The following is a 17,517-nucleotide window of genomic DNA, read 5'->3' as shown; positions in this document are numbered from 1 at the left end:
GCATTTGATACCACCGAAGGGACCTTTAGATACTGTTGCATGCCGTTTGGACTGGCGTCGGCAGCAGCAGTCTTTCAAAGGGTCATGGAAACTGTAATGGATGGTGTGCCCAATGTAGTCATTTTTCAGGATGACATTTAAATTTTTGCTGATTCGAGCAAGAGGGATGATGAGGTGTTGAGAATGGTGCTGGGTAGATTGGGAGAGGCTGGTTTGACTGTACGGAGAAGGAAATGTAAATTGGCTGTGGAGAGTGTAGAATACTTGGGTCATGTGGTATCAAAAGATGGGATTAGGCCAAAATTAAGTTTGGTAGACGGTGTCAAGGAGGCGCCACACCCGTTGGACAAGGACCAAACAAGGTATTTTCTTGGTCTGGCCGTGTATTATCATAAATTTGTGAAGGACTTTGCTGTGATATCCACACCCCTGAGGGCTTTGTTGAGGAAGGGCATGCCATTTGAGTGGTCAGCTGGATGTGAGGAGGCATTCTGCAAGATCAAAAAGGGAATTATCGAGGCACCCTCAATTGGGAAGTTTGATCCTAGTGACAGGAGTGTGTTGGCAGTAGATGCCAGCATATTGGGCTTGGGTGCAGCACTTATACAATACGATAACAATGTTGAGAGGGTCATAGCTTTTGCATCCAGGGCCTTGAAAGGGCCTGAGGAGAATTATTCTCTTATTGAGCGGGAGGCTCTATCGATGTTTTGGGCCATCAATCATTTTAAGTTTTTCTTGTGGGGCAGGAGGTTCATTGTAAGGTCTGATCATAAGCCGTTAGTGCAACTGTTTGACAGTGGTAGGTGGGCCTTAGGCTCTTCTAGAATAAGCCGATGGGGTTTGGGTCTACAGGCTTATGACTTTGAAGTGAGTTATCTGCCAGGCAAGAAAAACATAGTGGCAGATTGTCTCTCTAGGATGTCGGTGTAAGGGTGTCAAGAAGTGAGAGTGGAAGAAAGCGAGGAGTGTGTGGTGGCTGAGCTTGAGATGGGTTGTGTTGGGCGTGAGGAAGGGGAACAAGGAGAACTCATGGACAAAGATTTACAGTCCATAAAAGAGTGGACTGTGGATGGGTGGCCAAACAAGGATGTGCTGGAAAAGAAGTTTGAGGTTTGGTGGTAGGTCAGGGAGGAATTGAGCATCATTGGGGGGAGATTGAGAAGGGGCAGTTGCATTGTACCTCCGGAGGGAGTTAGAGTTGCTCTTATGGAAATAGCAGATCAGGGTCATCCCGGGGAGGGAGCCACGAAGGGGAAACTGAGACACAGTTATTGGTGGCCGGGGATGGACAGGATGGCAGAGAATTATGTTAAGGATTGTTTGTCTTGCCAAATGAGTGACAAGAATAAGATGGTGCGTGAGACTCCACTAATTCCCCAGATTGTTCCCTCTCAACCGTGGCAGAAGTTAGCAGTAGACATTTTGGGACCTGTCACAGGTTTGGGCGATGGTTTCAAGCATATTTTTGTTTGTGTAGACTTTCACTCCAGGTGAGTAGAGTGGGAGGCTGTCAGGAAGGTAACAGCTAAGGATTTAGTGCTTTTTTTGGAAAAGGCTTTCCTTAGGGAGGAGTGTCCCTCAGAGATTCATCTGATAGTGGCATCCAATTTGTCTTTGTGTTCATGAGGAGATTTCTGGAGAGTTATGGCATTGAGCATACCCAGGCGGCCCTGTATCATCCCAGGGCAAATGGGCTTGTAGAGAGAGCTAACAGGTACATAAAGGGAGGAATACAGTTAGCTAGGCGTACGGGGCAGCCGTGGAGAGAAGTATTAGACCACATGATGTGGGATTACTTGACCACTCTGCATTCGGTCACTAAGGTTTCCCCTTTTGGGTCCCTCAAAGGTAGAGAACAGGGCACCAAACTCTGTCCAGGTTGGTTGGGGTTGGCAGGGTCGGTTGTGGTGGACAAGGGTGCTATTATGAAGCTCATCTGGCAGGGTCAAAGTAAAAACAAGGATCAGTTTGACAGGAGGGAGTGTGTGAGTGATTGTGTGTGGAGAATGGGTGCTTATCAAGAATCCCAGGTTTACACACAAGTGTGTTGAGAACAAATTTATTGGCCCCAAAAGGATATCAGCGGTCAGGGGTGGGGTAGTCATCGTGGAAAGTGGTGAAGTTTGGTCGAAGGGCAGGTTGGCGAAGGTGGTGAGTGTGGATGGGGTCCCTGCCAGGAACCCCAAGAGTGGTGGTTTGCCTGAGGACGGATCTGGTCTGGGTGCCAGCAATGGTGATGTGCAAATTAGTGGTGATCCAGGTGGTAGTGAACAAAGTGCTGGTTTGGAAGGGCAGACAGGTTCACACAGAAGGATGGCACGTGAGCCTGGGTGGTTGAAGGATTATGTGCGTTAGTCATCTATATGACATTTCTTAGTTTATGCTGTGGGATTTGTTTTCTTTACTTAGTTTGACATTTTATTGTTGGCCTTAAAGGCTTATTCTTTTAAATTTTGTGGGGAGTGAGATGTGTAATGACCTGCTGCTGCCGTCACCCGCTTCCTTACGAGCTTCTCTCCCATATTCTGTGGCAGATCGTGAGGAGTGGGTGTCGGTTGGTGAGAGGCTGGGTGCAGGGCTGCTCTCCGTTCTTCCGCGCAGGCCTGTTATAATAAAGAACCTGACCTAAAGGAAACTTACTGCGTCCAGCTGCTTCCTTTCACACTGCTAATAGGTGCCCAGGTACTCACACCGTTTTGCACCTGCTACCATTAATGGCCACTTAATACCAATACGGTAGTGCTTGGAAAGTGCTCTTTCCATGCTACACAAACTCTTAGCATTGCCAGTGCTTGTTTTCAATATGATGGAATCGCCAGCCCTATTTGGCAATAGTGTCCCTTGGTGCAGTAATATTTTCCTGTGCACTATTGCTTGCTCGTGCAGCAAAATATGGGGCAACTTTGATCAAATGTTCCAGGGCCTCTTTTGGTTGCCAGACCGGCCCTGCTTTCTAGAGGGGCCAGGGGCTGGCCTTGGGGGGGCCTGGCGCCCCTGTCCTCCCTGCTGGTGCCGGGCCTGAAGGTAATGCTTTTGTTTTCAGCAGGTTTCAAAGCGTATAACAGTTCTAATCTTCTTATCTGATCGCTCAATCTCCATTTGGTATAATGAGTAAAAGTCAGCAGACTCTCCTCTTCTTGTTGGAGTCCCTGAAGGATCTGAAGAAAGCCCCCTCCTCTTTACCCTAAACACCCCCTCACTGGGCAAACTCATCTTCTCGTGGAGTCTTTTGTCATCTCTCCGCGGACGACACCTAGATCTGTTGCTCCTTTCTATCCCCAGAGCTAAAATCGCTGCCTGATAGCTATAAACCACTCAACTCTCTCAGGCTAAACTCATCAAAGGCCGAAGTCATCGATCTCCCGGCCTGTTGGACCCCTGCTCAAGACGACCTATTGCTCAAGCATGTTCATAGGCTGCCCACTCCACACCACCTGACTGAACAAGACCATCAACTTTAACATTCAGATCCTCTTTCTCCTGCAGTGCTTAATTTGTGAAAGAATAAGTGACGGGGATCAAGTCATTTCTAGCACACCCATGACACATCGGACAAGTGGCTTCCCGATCAATGTTGCCACCACCCATGGCTACTCCCCTCAGTGCCAATAGGTCTGGGGTTCAGATAATTGGGATAGATGTGCACCACAGTGTTGAAACTAAACACAAACAAAACACGCAGAAGGCAGTGGCTAAAATTGAAAATAGCATGGGGTTTTGGGCCAAACTCCCCTTGACCATGATGGGGAGAGTGGCACTGTTAAAGATGGTGGTATTGCCCAGGCTACTACACTATTTTGAGAACATACCATACTTGATACCCAAACGATTCTTTGCCAAAGTCCAGAGTATATGTAGGGGGATCATATGGCACAACTCCAGGTGTAGAATAGCGTTATGGAAACTGCAGAACCCATACGAACAAGGAGGCATTAAATTGCCCAATTTTGAAGCATACGATATGGCTAGCCAACTACAATATGTGGTACGGTGGTTATCAGAAGATCCTACATCAGAGTCCAAATTGTTGCAGTCTGAGTGTACCCCATTTTTCCTGAATGAATGGATATGGCTGCCATTATTGCAGCAGGACGAAGGGACAAGACTGCTAGAGTTGGTTTGGAAAATGTGGCGGAGAGCCTGCCAGGTGATGGGGAACCCGGTCCCGTGTTCCCCACAGATGCCGCTAGTGGCACTGAACGGGGTGGATGGACAAATCAGAAAGGTGGTCAGAAGGCATTGGGAACCGACTGGTATAGCAACCCTTGGGGATGTGTGGCAAGACGGGAAGGTGGTGGAGTTTGATACACTGGTAGAAGATGCGGGTTTACACAGGGGACAATAAATCACATACGCTAGGCTGGTGGAAATGATTAAAGGTACATGGTCGGAGACAGAGTTGGCCTGACAGCTCGACTCCGCCATAGAAACATTCTATGATGTGTCAGATGGAGGTCACGAGGTCTCCCGAATATATGAACTATTGTTGTGGAGGATGGGAAAGGAAGTGATCCAGACAAGGCGGGATTGGGAGGAGGAAGCTGGGGAATCAATGGGAGACGGGTTATGGCTAAGGGCACAGGGATATCACAAGAAAGTATCAAGGAATGTGAGATTGCAACAGATTCAGCTATATGTTACCCATATAGCATACATGACTCCCAAGAAGATAGCCAAGTTTAAAAATGCAGGAACACAAACATGGGAAGGTGAACGCAGGAATGGCACACATGTTCTGGGCATGCCCTGTGATACAGAGATTCTGGGGGGAAGTGCCCACCTCACGGCAGAAAAAGAGATAAGTCTGGATGTGGACTCCTTGCATGTTAGGGGGGTCCCCAGGCCGTGAAAACTGAAACACATGAGTAAACCCAAAGACCTGGCTTACATACTAGCTGAGCGCAGAATAGTTATGAGCTGGAAAGCAAGTAGTAGACCGAAAGTAGAAGCCTGGTGGCATGATCTTCAGAAATGGGCGGATGCTGAAACTGTGGTGTGGAATGAGTCCGTAAACAGAGGGGGGGGGGAGAAGTGGATACGTTGAGAGCTTGGAGACTAATGGTAGCTACACTATCCGGATCTGACCAAACAGGCCCGGAGGAAGACTGCGCTTCAGGGGGAGAGGAGGGAGGGGCTCCCACAGAAGGGGTTGTGGAAGGTGGTGACGTGGAGTAGGCTCAGGTAGGGGACAGGGGGGGGTTAATGGGGGAAAGTTAGCACAGAAAGAAAAAGAATTAATTTTTCTCACAAAAAGTACAGAATTGGGACTGAACGAGAAGAGTGAATAAATAAAATCAACTCTGGCCTGTGCTGTTTTATGTACAACCTCTCTAGGATGACTGTGAAGAAAAAACGACCAAGAGTAAGGTCCAACAGGAAGTAGGAAACAGCCAATGTGGTATAGCCAGTTTGGTAAGGGAACCCTAAAATCCACTCCCATGGGTCCCCCATCTATATTCAAATGGCTCAATCAGGAATATCAGTAGTGGTTGTTTGTCGTGCACATACCCCCGTGAATATCATACGATCACGACTACAATGTGGGGAAATGCTGTGGCGCGGTGTTGGTGACCAGCCAGTCAAATAACAAATGACATTAACCATCGAGTTGAAACGATGTTAAGCGAACGTTAAGAAAAAATGAGCGGCGCAGGATGTTTGGACATTAAAAACTAAACCAACGATACTCACGTAGCGGGAAATATGAGTCAGCCAATGCCGATGGAGTTTTGGCTGCCGACTTCAATAGAAACCATGAGGTTTTCCCGTGCGGTGGGATGATGTAGCGACCACATTTGGCTGGGCTAAGTGGGGGCCGAAGGCAAGATAGGTTATGACATAGCCTTTAAAGAGAAAGAGACCATTAAGGTGCTGTCTCCCAATCATGTGACTAATTGGTCATGTGGGGGGCGAAATCCAATAAAAAGCGAGAGAACGTAATGAGAACAGGTAGAAACGGACACCAGGCGGAGATAGGAGTGTGACTTGAGAGAGAGGACAGCCACATGTGAGCAGCGACTGTAACCCTGTACAAGGCAGCAAAGGCAAGCTTGTTAAAGGTAAGAGCATAAAGCCTTTTGGCGATATCCCCACTCTAATTTTAAATGAACAGCGGTACGAAGAAGAATCACGACCGAGTACCTGATGTGCCTCTCTCCATTCTAGAAAACTATATATAGAGAGTCGTCCCATCCCACGTGAGAAAATTTAGAAGATTTATCTAAATGAGGAGCGGCACGGGATAAAGTCAACTATTAAATAGAACAGGAATCCACAAAGTAATCACGCTAGGTCAGTATACAGATATGCAGGGTCGTTTTGAGCACGATGAACTGACAAATAGAATAAACATCAAGCCAAGCTACACAAATTGGTTTACCTGTGTTTTTGTCTTAAATAGGAATGCCTCCCAGTGATCGCAGATAGTGGTATCCAGTTGAGAGCCAAGCACACCCCAACATCAGACAGACTTTAACTAGGAAGAGGATTGTAAATCGAGGGGGACCCCCCAAGAAGACACATAAGAAGAAGTCAGCCTGTAGAAGGTAAAGTAAATTCATAGACAGACTTGGACACCTTAACTGTACCGCATGATTGGGTTAATTGATTATAAAGTTGTGAAATACTCAGTGTCGTAGTTAAAGATTAGACCTGAAGTGATAACAGCATGGTTGTGGTCTTGAAGGACCTAGTTGCAGATAGGGGTGGAGGTGTGAAGATATAACAGATGTAAAGAAGGTGATGGTCTAAGTAATGACACCCTTCCGCTGATGATTGACACATAGCAGGTTGTGCATAATATAAATGTCGACCGGGATATTATCTTGAATACTAAATTTCGATTATCCCACACTTGCTTCCCACAGTGTATTCGGTTTTGAAGGTTGGACCCTAAAGAAAAGTGCGATGGGATCTCATTGAGAGCTGACCCTGCAAGAAATTAAGTCTACAAGAAGACTGATACGATTGTGCATTTAATTGAATGTTGTGTAAATTTTACCCCTGAAGAATTTCCTTGTCAATAGTGTGTAAGTGTGTAAGGAATGAAACATGTCGGGTATGGTATGGATGGGTATGAAAGTAAGCATGATTTTTAGGAAGAATAAGTGAAAGGTTTTTACGGACTGGGTTGCTTGTCTCGACGATAGGGGTGAGCAACTTGTAGATCCAGGTTAAGAGATGAATTTTTGCTAATTATTAAATGGTCAACTGTTACATGAGATTAAATGTACACAACGATATTGCATGGTAATGGTGCAGATATTGTGATTTGCATACTATCAGAAATAATCCTTTTTAAAAAAGATTAAAAAATTGGAACTGTGAAGAAGAAAAGATAAAAGAAAAAAAGTTTTTTACTGTTGAAATATGAAAAATAAAATACTATTTATTGATACAATGTGGTGTAGTATGAGAATGTAATGGTTATTAACCTCATACAGTAAGGTTTAACCAAATATGGACTTGGGGAAGCAAGGGACCGAGTGAACATTGTGTATTGTTTAAGAGTTCTGTTCATAGAGGGCTGTTCACTATCGGTCATAGGAAATATTACCTCTAGTCTCTCTTAAGTTTATTGTGGGCTGCAAGAAACAACATGAAACCGTACATGAGAACGGAAATGTATAATTGTTGATACACTGTAAGGTTTTCAGGTTGGAATTAATAAAAACTGTTTAAAAAAAAAATAAGTCTGGGGTTAAAGCTGCAACTCGCACTGGCTCATTGGGATTGCTGGATGAACTGACCATGGCAGATGTGAGATTTACAAATTACAACCAACATAACATAACATTCTTGTTGTGCCTTCATATGAGCCAATTGTTTATAGCAGTCAAATGTGTCTTTAAACACAATCAATGTCAACACGTTGCTCTGATTTTATAGGTGCTTCTTAGGTGACTGACACTTAAAATAATAAAGTTGCCAAAACACCACAAATGAAGTCAGTTTGAGTCAATAAGTGACGGAGCTCAGAAATAAGTTCCAGGGCTCCACAAATTAAGCACTGCTCTTGCCTCAATCTACTCCTATCTCCAGTCACCAAATTTAACTAGTTTGGCTAGTCTTGGCGAGTTGACTCCCCCTTTAAACTCCTCCAAATGATCAATAAATCTATCCATGGCCTTCTGCCTCCATTATCCCACTCACACTCTTCGTTCTGCAGCTCCCCTTAACCTCTGAGTCCATCACCCCACTGTGCCACTTCACAATTCCTTTCCTTCTCTCGTCTCACTTCCCAGAACTGGAAACCTCTATCACCAGAAATCAAATTCAACCCCACACTGGCAGGCTTCCCATGTGTTCGATTAAACACATACTGCTCCTGGAGGGACCAGCCTCTCTCTGTTGGTCCTCTCACGCTTGCTCTCCCATTCTGCCAGCCATGCCCTTCACTGTCTGACTTGCTTGTTATCTCTGTAAATTGTGCACACCCTTCTTGATCCTACCTCGTTTATATAATGTATTGTCTGTTTTGCCCCCTCGCAATGCCATCACCTATCTATTCGGCCATGTTTTGTTTATTCATTTCCCACCCTGCAACCTTGCAAGGTGCACTCCCAGGGGTTGCCCGGTGCCCATATGTACTACCCCGGTGCCCATATGTACTGCAGGGATTCTTGTCAGAGCTCTTAAAAAATACAACATTTGGAATCTCCCCAGCTCTGCTCTGCACCCATGATTTGGGCAGTTTCTATGCATACAAAACACCTGTCTGCAGGGCTGGACCTGCAGAATTTCTGCGGGCGATTTGCCCACAGTCCCCATTACATGTACTGTTTTTTAATGTTGGAACCCATACCACAGTCCCATGATGTAGGGTACGGGCGATGGTGCTGTCGAAACATTTTAGCGTTCATTTTACTGGTCGATTGAAGTATGCCAGTTGCTTCTAGATGGCATATAATGCCCCAATGACTTTTTGTCGAAGTGCTTTTATTGCCAGTTTAAAATCTCCAGATGCACTTATCCTCAGGCCTAGGAAAGTGTTTCCTGTATTGTGCTCCGTGCCTGTGCCACTAAGGAATTGCTTGAATTCATGGCTGTTCTCGACAGTTCATTATGGAATACCATGATTCCGTATGTATTGGGTTCACACATGGGCCCAGGATTTTCGGTATTCTTCAAGGAGGCTTAGACGGTATTGGAGTGCTTCCTTGGTGGGTGTCAGTATGAGCAGGTGATATAGCAGTCATTTTATTTCTTGGACCTGGCCACCTTTATCAAGTTAGGGATGTCATTGATATAGAGATTAAACAAGGTTGTGTTGAGGTTGGAGCCTTGTGTCTCCTGCTTAAAGGACTCTGTTTGCATGTTATGTTATGTATTCTGCCCACCAAACATGTTTCAGTACATTCTCTTCTATTGAGGGGTCAGATGACAGAGCAAGGTGTACAAATGTCATGCTTTCAATGAAGGCAATTCTATAAACATTTGTTAAAGGAATGGCTCTCTTTTAATCCATTGCCAGTCAGAAGGGAAACCACGTTTGCATGTCATCTCATCTCCCAGTCACCATGACAAGTACACAATATGGTGATAGCAGGGAACGTAAAAGAAACAAACCAGTGAATGCAAACACTGTTCCTGTACTTGCTTATGGAGGAGCTATTCGACCTCAGTGAATCTCTAACAATGTGGAAGTATTTTTTAGCAGCATCAAAGGGATTCTATAGATCCCAGAAGCATTCCAAATAAAATGGAGTGTTGAGCTGTTGCCAAGCTCTTTTTGAATGCGTTTGAAGTAACTGCAGTGCAAATAGTTAGTTAATTTCAGGTTACAGTGAGGCTGGTAACAAAGCCTTCCAGGCTTCAACAAACGGAGTTTGTGCAGAAAGTAAAACATTTATTATATTTTCCAATGGAATAGAAGAACGATTTTCAGAATCTGGGTGTTATCAGACAGTGAGGATTCTTTGTTGGTATTCATGAATTGCATTGTTGCTACAAAAGAGAAAAACATTTAGCACCACGTTATAGAGTTTTTGAAGGTTGGGGTATTTGACAACTCCAACAAATACTATGCTGGTCTTCAAATTGGGGAGGACTTCCCACATGTCGGGGTTGCTGCTGTAGAATCAACACGGCAAGGGCAGTTTCTGCATGTTTCTGAAGCCAAATCTACCAGCCTGTATGAGCATGTGAGGTGGTTGGGGATGCAATAGAACTGGCACACGTTTCCACAATGTCACTACAATGTAGGTGACGGAAAACGAGGAATGAATGAGGTCTTCAAATTAATTACAAAGAACCTTGCCAGCATGCATGAAACTAAATAATACTGGTATCGGGCCTCCAGATCAGGTTCCTACCAGGCTTTTTTACACATGAAAATATTGTAAATATGACATATTTTATTTTTTGTGCATATCATTTACGCACTAGTTGAGAGCATAGGGTAGTGCAAAGGTCATGTCCTTTACAGAAACCAGAATATCTTGATTTTGATCTGCCTGAATGAAATTGCATGCAGTAGAGAAGCAGCCTGAAAACAAGAGATTTGCTCTCTTGAGCTTTGTGCATTTAACCTTTCTGAAATAAACAGCACACATTTTGATAACGAATGGGTTATTTTGTTCAACGTTTGTGTTTTGTGTCTGTAGATGCATGGAGAGAACCATTGTGCATGCATATTTATTTTCCTAGCATGTAAGGGTCCTATCAGTAATAAGATGGGAAACTTAGTTAACATTGGAAAGTATCCCCTGTAACAGACACATTGGCCCTCATTAGGACCCAGGCGTTAAGGGGTTTACGGCGCCGTAAACGGCGCCGACCCTTAACGCCTGATTCCAAGGTCCCTTTGCGGGATGGTGATTTTAACGCCTGCTTTTTGCAGGCGTTAAAACCCATGCCGCAAAGGGACCTTGGTGCTAATTACGCCACCGTAATTTACGGTGGCGTAATTAGCGCCTTTCCCCATTCCCATTATGCCCTATGGGGCAAAAATGGGAATGGGGAAGGGTAAAATGGGAAATGGGGATTTACCGCCCCACTCACCTTGGAATGGGGCGGTAAATCCGCCAACCACCATGGCGTAAACGTAGTTTACGCCATGGTGGTAAGGGTACGACCCAGGCGGTAACTTACCGCCTGGGTCGTAATGAGGGCCATTATGTTTTTAAGTGAATGCATGGTTGCATTATATAAAAGTATTTATTTTGGAGTTTCTGAGTTTTGTGCATTTATCATCCAGATGCATATAGTTGGTATGTTCATTCATATTAATGTGTAGAAGGTTTTCTACAAATGTAGTACGTTGCTTTAAGTCAGACATCTTTCCTACAGAACTATGTTTTGTTGCTAATGTGTTCTATTCATTTTTAAGTTTACTCATGTTTCGGTTGTATTGTATTGTATTGTAATGTACTGAGACTTAATAAAGCGTGAACAAGACCGATAACGGCATCAAGGCGCTAGGGAGAAGAGATGAGGGAGGCACCCAGGGATACTTAGAACAAGAAAGTTTTAAAATGTTTACGGAAAGAGAGAAAATGAGGGATATTGAAAATCTCAGCCGGAAGAGCATTCCATAAGATAGGACCTATATGGAGAAAGATCTTCATCCGGCAGGAGTCCGTGTGAATAGAGGAATAGAGAGCAAAGAGAGGTTAGCCGAGCAGAGAGTTCTGCAGGGTCCATAAGGCACTAGTTTGGATTGCAGGAACTCTGCCCCGGCATTATGAATAGCTCGGTGAACGAGACAGAGGGCTTTAAATTTAATACGGCTTTTCACAGGAAGCCAGTGGATTTGGCAAAGAAGATCCTGGAAATGAGCCAGTCTGGGAGCATTCAGAGCAAGACAGGCAGCCGAGTTTTGAAGCATCTGCAAACGTTGAAGCAGAAATGCAGGTTGGGCAAGGTAAATCCCATTACAATAATCAATGGACCCTATAATGGAGGCCAGAACAATTTTGGATGTGGAGTCAATCGAAAGGAAAGGAAGAACCTTTCTCAATAGTTTTAGTTTGGCAAAGCTCCTTTGGCAAATTGGCGATACTTGGACTTATCTGGACCCAGGGGACATTATTTTTATGCCTAGACTTTTAACAACAGAGGTGGGTTCAGGACATGGGCCAAGAGAGGAGGAACAGAAACAATCTGAACTCGGTTGGAGAGAAAGGATGAAAACCACTTCAGGGGGGTGCCAGAGATTCCAGCTTCGTGAAGACAGTGAAGAAGTTTGTGATGGTCAACGGTGTCCAAGGCCGCAGAGAGGTCAAGGAGAATAACCAATCTCTCTGTGGTCCTGAAGTAAAGCAATTTCATCAAGAAGAGAAACCAGGACAGACTTAGTGCCCATGCTAGGGCGGAAACCTTCCTGGAAAGGATGAAGGAGATGGTTGGTTTTGAGAAAGACATATAGTTGCAGAGTAGCAATGGCTTCGAGCAATTTCATAACAACAGGAAGAAGGGAGAAGGGTTGATAGTTTTCCACAGCAGCAGGATCAAGATGTCACCTCTTCCGTAGGGGAGAGATCACTGTGTGTTTGAGTGAGTCAGGAATATAGCCAGTAGAAAAAGAATGTTGGCGAGCTCAGATGAATAGAGGGACAAGTCTATGAGAGAGGGTTTGCAAAATACGAAGTGGAATAGTATGGTGGGAGAAGCAGATTTAAGCTTAAGAAGGGCAGAGGAAAAACCATGGTATCCGTCACTGTCATGAACTTAAAACTATTAGCAGAGGAAGTGGGAGAGGAGAAACATCAGGGGGATGTCAAGAACATGTCTTTTAGCGCATATGAGCGCCCACATTTTATAGATCTTTTCTTTAAACAAGAGTGCAATTTGTCACAATGTATTTGCATAAGCAGAGTAGCGGATAGGGGGGCTTGTCGGGAGGCCAATTCCTTGGCCCGCCCAAAACAGTTCCATAGAGGAGCAGGCAGTGCTCAGAATGCGGCCAGCAAAATACTGGGCTTTCGTGTTTTTAATAGCACCTTCGTAAGTATTACGTGCTTGAACATAAGCCAATTTAGCAGAGGGATCAGGAGATCGGTGCCATCTGCGTTCAGCTTGTCTGCATCTTTGCTTCAGTGTTCGCAATTCAGGGAAATACCAGGGGGCAGATTTGTTAGCACCAATGATGGAGAGTTTAGAAGGGGCCAGAGAGTCTGCAGTGGATTGTTAGGCCTCCATCAGGGAGTCAGAAGGATTAAAATCGGTAAGAATGCCTTGGTGAGTGAGAGTTACAATATATGTAGCAATATTTTCAGAAATAAACTCAAGCAATCAGCGTTGGAACTTAGCTAGAGAAGTCGTGCTGATTTTAGGCTGAATGAAAGAGATATAAAAAGGTACCAAATAATTATCAGACCAGAGCACCGGCAGTGGGGAGAAAGAAGAGAGATCAGGAATATCTGAAAAAATTAGATCAAACTGATTACCAGCCGAGTGGGTGGAGCTGTTGTTTATGTTTTTGTGTGTAGGCAAATTATTTTTACACGTACAATTTAACTAACACTAATTATAAAAAGGGTGTAACAATATTTGCGCATCAAAATTATATGCGGGGCACGGATGAGTATGGAATTTCTAGTTGAAAAATCCACTAACCTTAACTTGATGCCAATGTGGTAAATTGTACTATAATTGATCAGCAGCAGCAAGGCCCTTGCTCATACGTGAGTGATTGTTATTACACCAATCACAGGGTTCACAGAATCTTTCAAATCAAACCAGAAGCCTGAGCTCCAATCCAGTCAGGAAGCCTGAAGAGCATGGCGAAGCCAAGACGTGCAGCTTATAAGCCAGGAGTTAGCATGGAGTCGCTGGAAGCCATGGAAGGCCGAAGCAGCCACAATCGACTAAGAAGCCATGATCAACTTAGAAGCACTGGTAAGCTCTGCAGAGAGGTTGTGGAGACCGGGACAGTTGGTGGGAAAGTTAGGAGAAGGCCGAATCATGAAAGCGAGTCTGGGACCCGCACCCATATATCGAATCACAGCCTCCACACCAACCTTCATATTCACAGTAACTGGCAGGAGAGTACACCAGGTTGGCTGCGACCATTAAGAAGTAGTGGTAGTAGATGCAAAACAAGAAGAACCTACCACATGAAGAGCAAGCCAAAGCAATCTTCATGCCCACCGTACCTGGAAGAAGAGTACACCAGGTTGGCTGTCATACCTTGCAGGATAATGTACCACGTCGGCTGTGAAACCAAGGTAAAGGAAAGAGGAAAAGACCCTCATGGATCATTCAGAGGGCATGACAACCTGGGAGTAAAGTTGTACTTCCTTTTTGGAGTTTATTTGTTGCATCATTTTGGAACTTTTTTTTGCAAGTGGAACAGAACATTGTGACTAAAGAAAATAAATCCCCCTTTTCATCTTAATTTAAGTTCTAAGTGTGAGGGCAGAAAATAAACAATTTGGACATGATGGTGGACTTCACAAGGGGGACCGTATAACACAGATTATCCATGAGGTATACTTAACAATGCAACCAGTAGGTTTACTGATTTACCATCTAGGGAGATGGGCAAGAAGGGATTCAGGTCTGTCCAATCACAGCAAAGCATTCCAGGTGACATTTTCCCTACAAGGACCAAAATCCCTGCCAGACACACTCTAAATTCCATTTAGATTTGCCCTGAATTTGTTGACATCCAATGCAATGATCCATCTCTTAGGTCTGCCTTTGAGCCTTTAAACGCTATTTCCCTCAAGGAAGGCAGGAACAAGTATGCCTTTATTTTGTCAAACAGTGAGGTGTATTATATCAGGTGGAAAATAACCCCAATGGGAACGGACAATTCAAGTCTTGACTGCTTGTTCATTTTTCAGAAAAGTGGTCTCAGATTTGGTGCATTCACAATTTTCCACAGGTCACCGGGGCATCACGAAAACAAACCGCAATGTCCCAAGTAGATTTCTCTCGTCTGGCATGTACTAACACATGAATAAATATTGTGATGTGTGTAGTAATTGCGAGAAGACCCCTCCAAATGATGTAGTAAGACCCCCGAGCAGCCCTGCAAATTATTAAGATACTCTTTTAAAAATGTGCTATGGATATCAGGGGACTCCTAGGAACCTCTAAAGCTGTGAATAAATACCTCTTACTGACTGAACTGTGTCACACATTATTCTGAGGTGTTTGCTTTGCAGAATAACACCACACAGCAAGTAATTAAGCATTTAGGTCCCTAATTCACTAGATTGGTAATACTTAAACAAATGCTCCCTGATCAGGCATACACATCCATGTAAAAATGAATAAAAGTGCTTAAGAACATCCTACATACAGAGCTACTCTACACCTCCATTTATAGGCTCAAATGTATAGCTTGTTCAAGTGATTCGGACACACCCGATAAACTGCAGTCTGGGTCTTCCAGGGTAGGGTACGATGCTCTACTGTCAAAAATGTGCAATGGTATAAAAAGTGTATTGTTTTCTTCCCCAGCGAACATATTTCCACGCCAGTTGAGTTACAGTTTATGACCATCAAGAGGGCTAGAAATGCCTTTAAGTAATATTTAACAGAGCAAGAATGTACATTGACCATGGACCATGCACCCCCTTATGTGGCTTCTGAGAAATAAGACACCAATCCACGCTTTATGAGGTGATTTCTCACTCTTGAACTATATGCCTTTATGGTAAAACAGAGAGGAAACCTACAAACCAGTGAAGACTACATAAGCAGTTTCCCTGTGAACCTCTCTGAAGAGAGCTTGATGGAAGGAGGGAGATCTGTGATGAAAACCCCTGCCTGTCCCTTGAGGTGATGGTTGGGGGTGGCCAAAGAGGTCAAGTGCCACCACTTGTGCTATGACGGTGGGGTGGATTGGGGAAGATCCTTTGACCAACCCTTCTAACAATTGTCCCATCTCTCTTCTCCCTTTTCTTTCTAAATTTCTTGCATGTTGTCCAATCACACATTTCTGACTACTGTAGACCCTTAGTGATTAAATAAAGAGATGCATGAATAGAAACAAAACACTGTTTCTATGCAAATGCAAAATAACAGCTGGAAGGTCAGGCAGTCCCGTGAGACTGAAAACTGAAAACCCGACAGCCATTTCAGACAGTAGTATTTAAAGGGGAAAACCAAAAAATTAGAATGCATTAGTAGACATTCCAGACATTAGGTGTATGCAACATTCCATCATCCCTTTTGACTCCTGCCTATATAAACCTAAGCCAGTATAAATTGTTCTACTCTAATTGATTAGTACAATTATCCCAACCTGATTGGTTGGTACAATAATATGCTACATTTGATGTGCACCACATAGCAGATGACCTAATCATGCAGTTTGTGGGACGAGCGAGATATGCCCCTCACAGCAACACATTAGATACAATAAACTCTGTGTCTTGCACCCATACAACACTGGCTATTCACAGGTTCTGCTCCTCCACGTTGAAGCATGAACTTGCAACTATTGCATATCCGTCTGTGTATGCCAAGGACACAAACTGTTAGTTCTTACACTGCTGAGTCTCTGGGAAAGGGTTTCATGAGAGAGGCCTGCATCTAAGAAAGATAACTCATATTTGTGTTGTCAGGCCATCCCTCTGTGCACTTGGCAGCCCAAAGGCTCTCTAGGATGCGGCAGAAATTAAATCAAATTCAACTATAAAGCAGAACTATTCAAATAAGATGGCCGAAACATTCCCTTCAATAATGTTCAACAGGCCTAAACTTAACTCACCAATCACAAAGCCTGAATTTAATTTAATAAAATGGCAGACCTATTCACTTCAATAGGCTTCAATAATATTCCCTCAGCTCATCACCAATCTAGTGTTCATGTTATGCACTTAACCGAGTCAGAGTTATTCCATGTGAACAACTCGCTCCTCACTGCCAGACACTCTAAACACTCTGTATTGTACTAAATTACCAACTACAAAAGTCCGACCCCACCAAAAGACCTAAAACATACACCACAAAAAGTTCTAACTACCAAAAGTTTGAACTTTTTGTGGTATGTGTTTAGGTATTTCGGTGGGGTCGGACTTGGGGCTGGGGGGGGTGTCCCCCACAACCCCCGCTCACTATGCTATACCCCCGCAGCACACCCGAGAAAAAACAAAAATTCAAAAAAGAAAAAACAGGGGCTGTGGGGTTGTTTACAGTATAGTGAGCAGGGGTTGTGGGGGGAAACCCCTGCAGCTGCCCGGAAAAAAACATAAAAAGAAGAAAAAAGAAAAGGACCCTGCGGCTCCGGTTCCTGATCACGGAAGTGAAAGGGAACTTGTGCTGCAGGGACTGAGTGTGTCTTCAAAGTTAAGTAGGGTAGGGGTATGTTGGGGGTGTGTGTTATTGTGTGTTGTGGGTGTGGGTATGAGTTTGTAGGGGTTTTTAATGTATGCTCGCATGGGAAATGTACAAACGTTTTGTGGTTCGTATATTTCTCATGCAAACTTTTCCATCACAGACTTTTCGGCGACTGAAAATTCACGCAGTTCCAAACACTCCTCAGTACTCATTCTACTCTATCTCTCTGCTGCTTTGGACGCAGCTGATCATTCTCCACTTCTTTCCTCTCCCTCTTCA

The sequence above is a fragment of the Ambystoma mexicanum genome, chromosome 6q, assembly GCF_040938575.1.
Source record: "Ambystoma mexicanum isolate Mex_15411 chromosome 6q, UKY_AmexF1_1, whole genome shotgun sequence".
Taxonomy (NCBI): Eukaryota; Metazoa; Chordata; class Amphibia; order Caudata; family Ambystomatidae; genus Ambystoma; species Ambystoma mexicanum.
Note: the sequence above shows the minus strand (reverse complement) of the source record.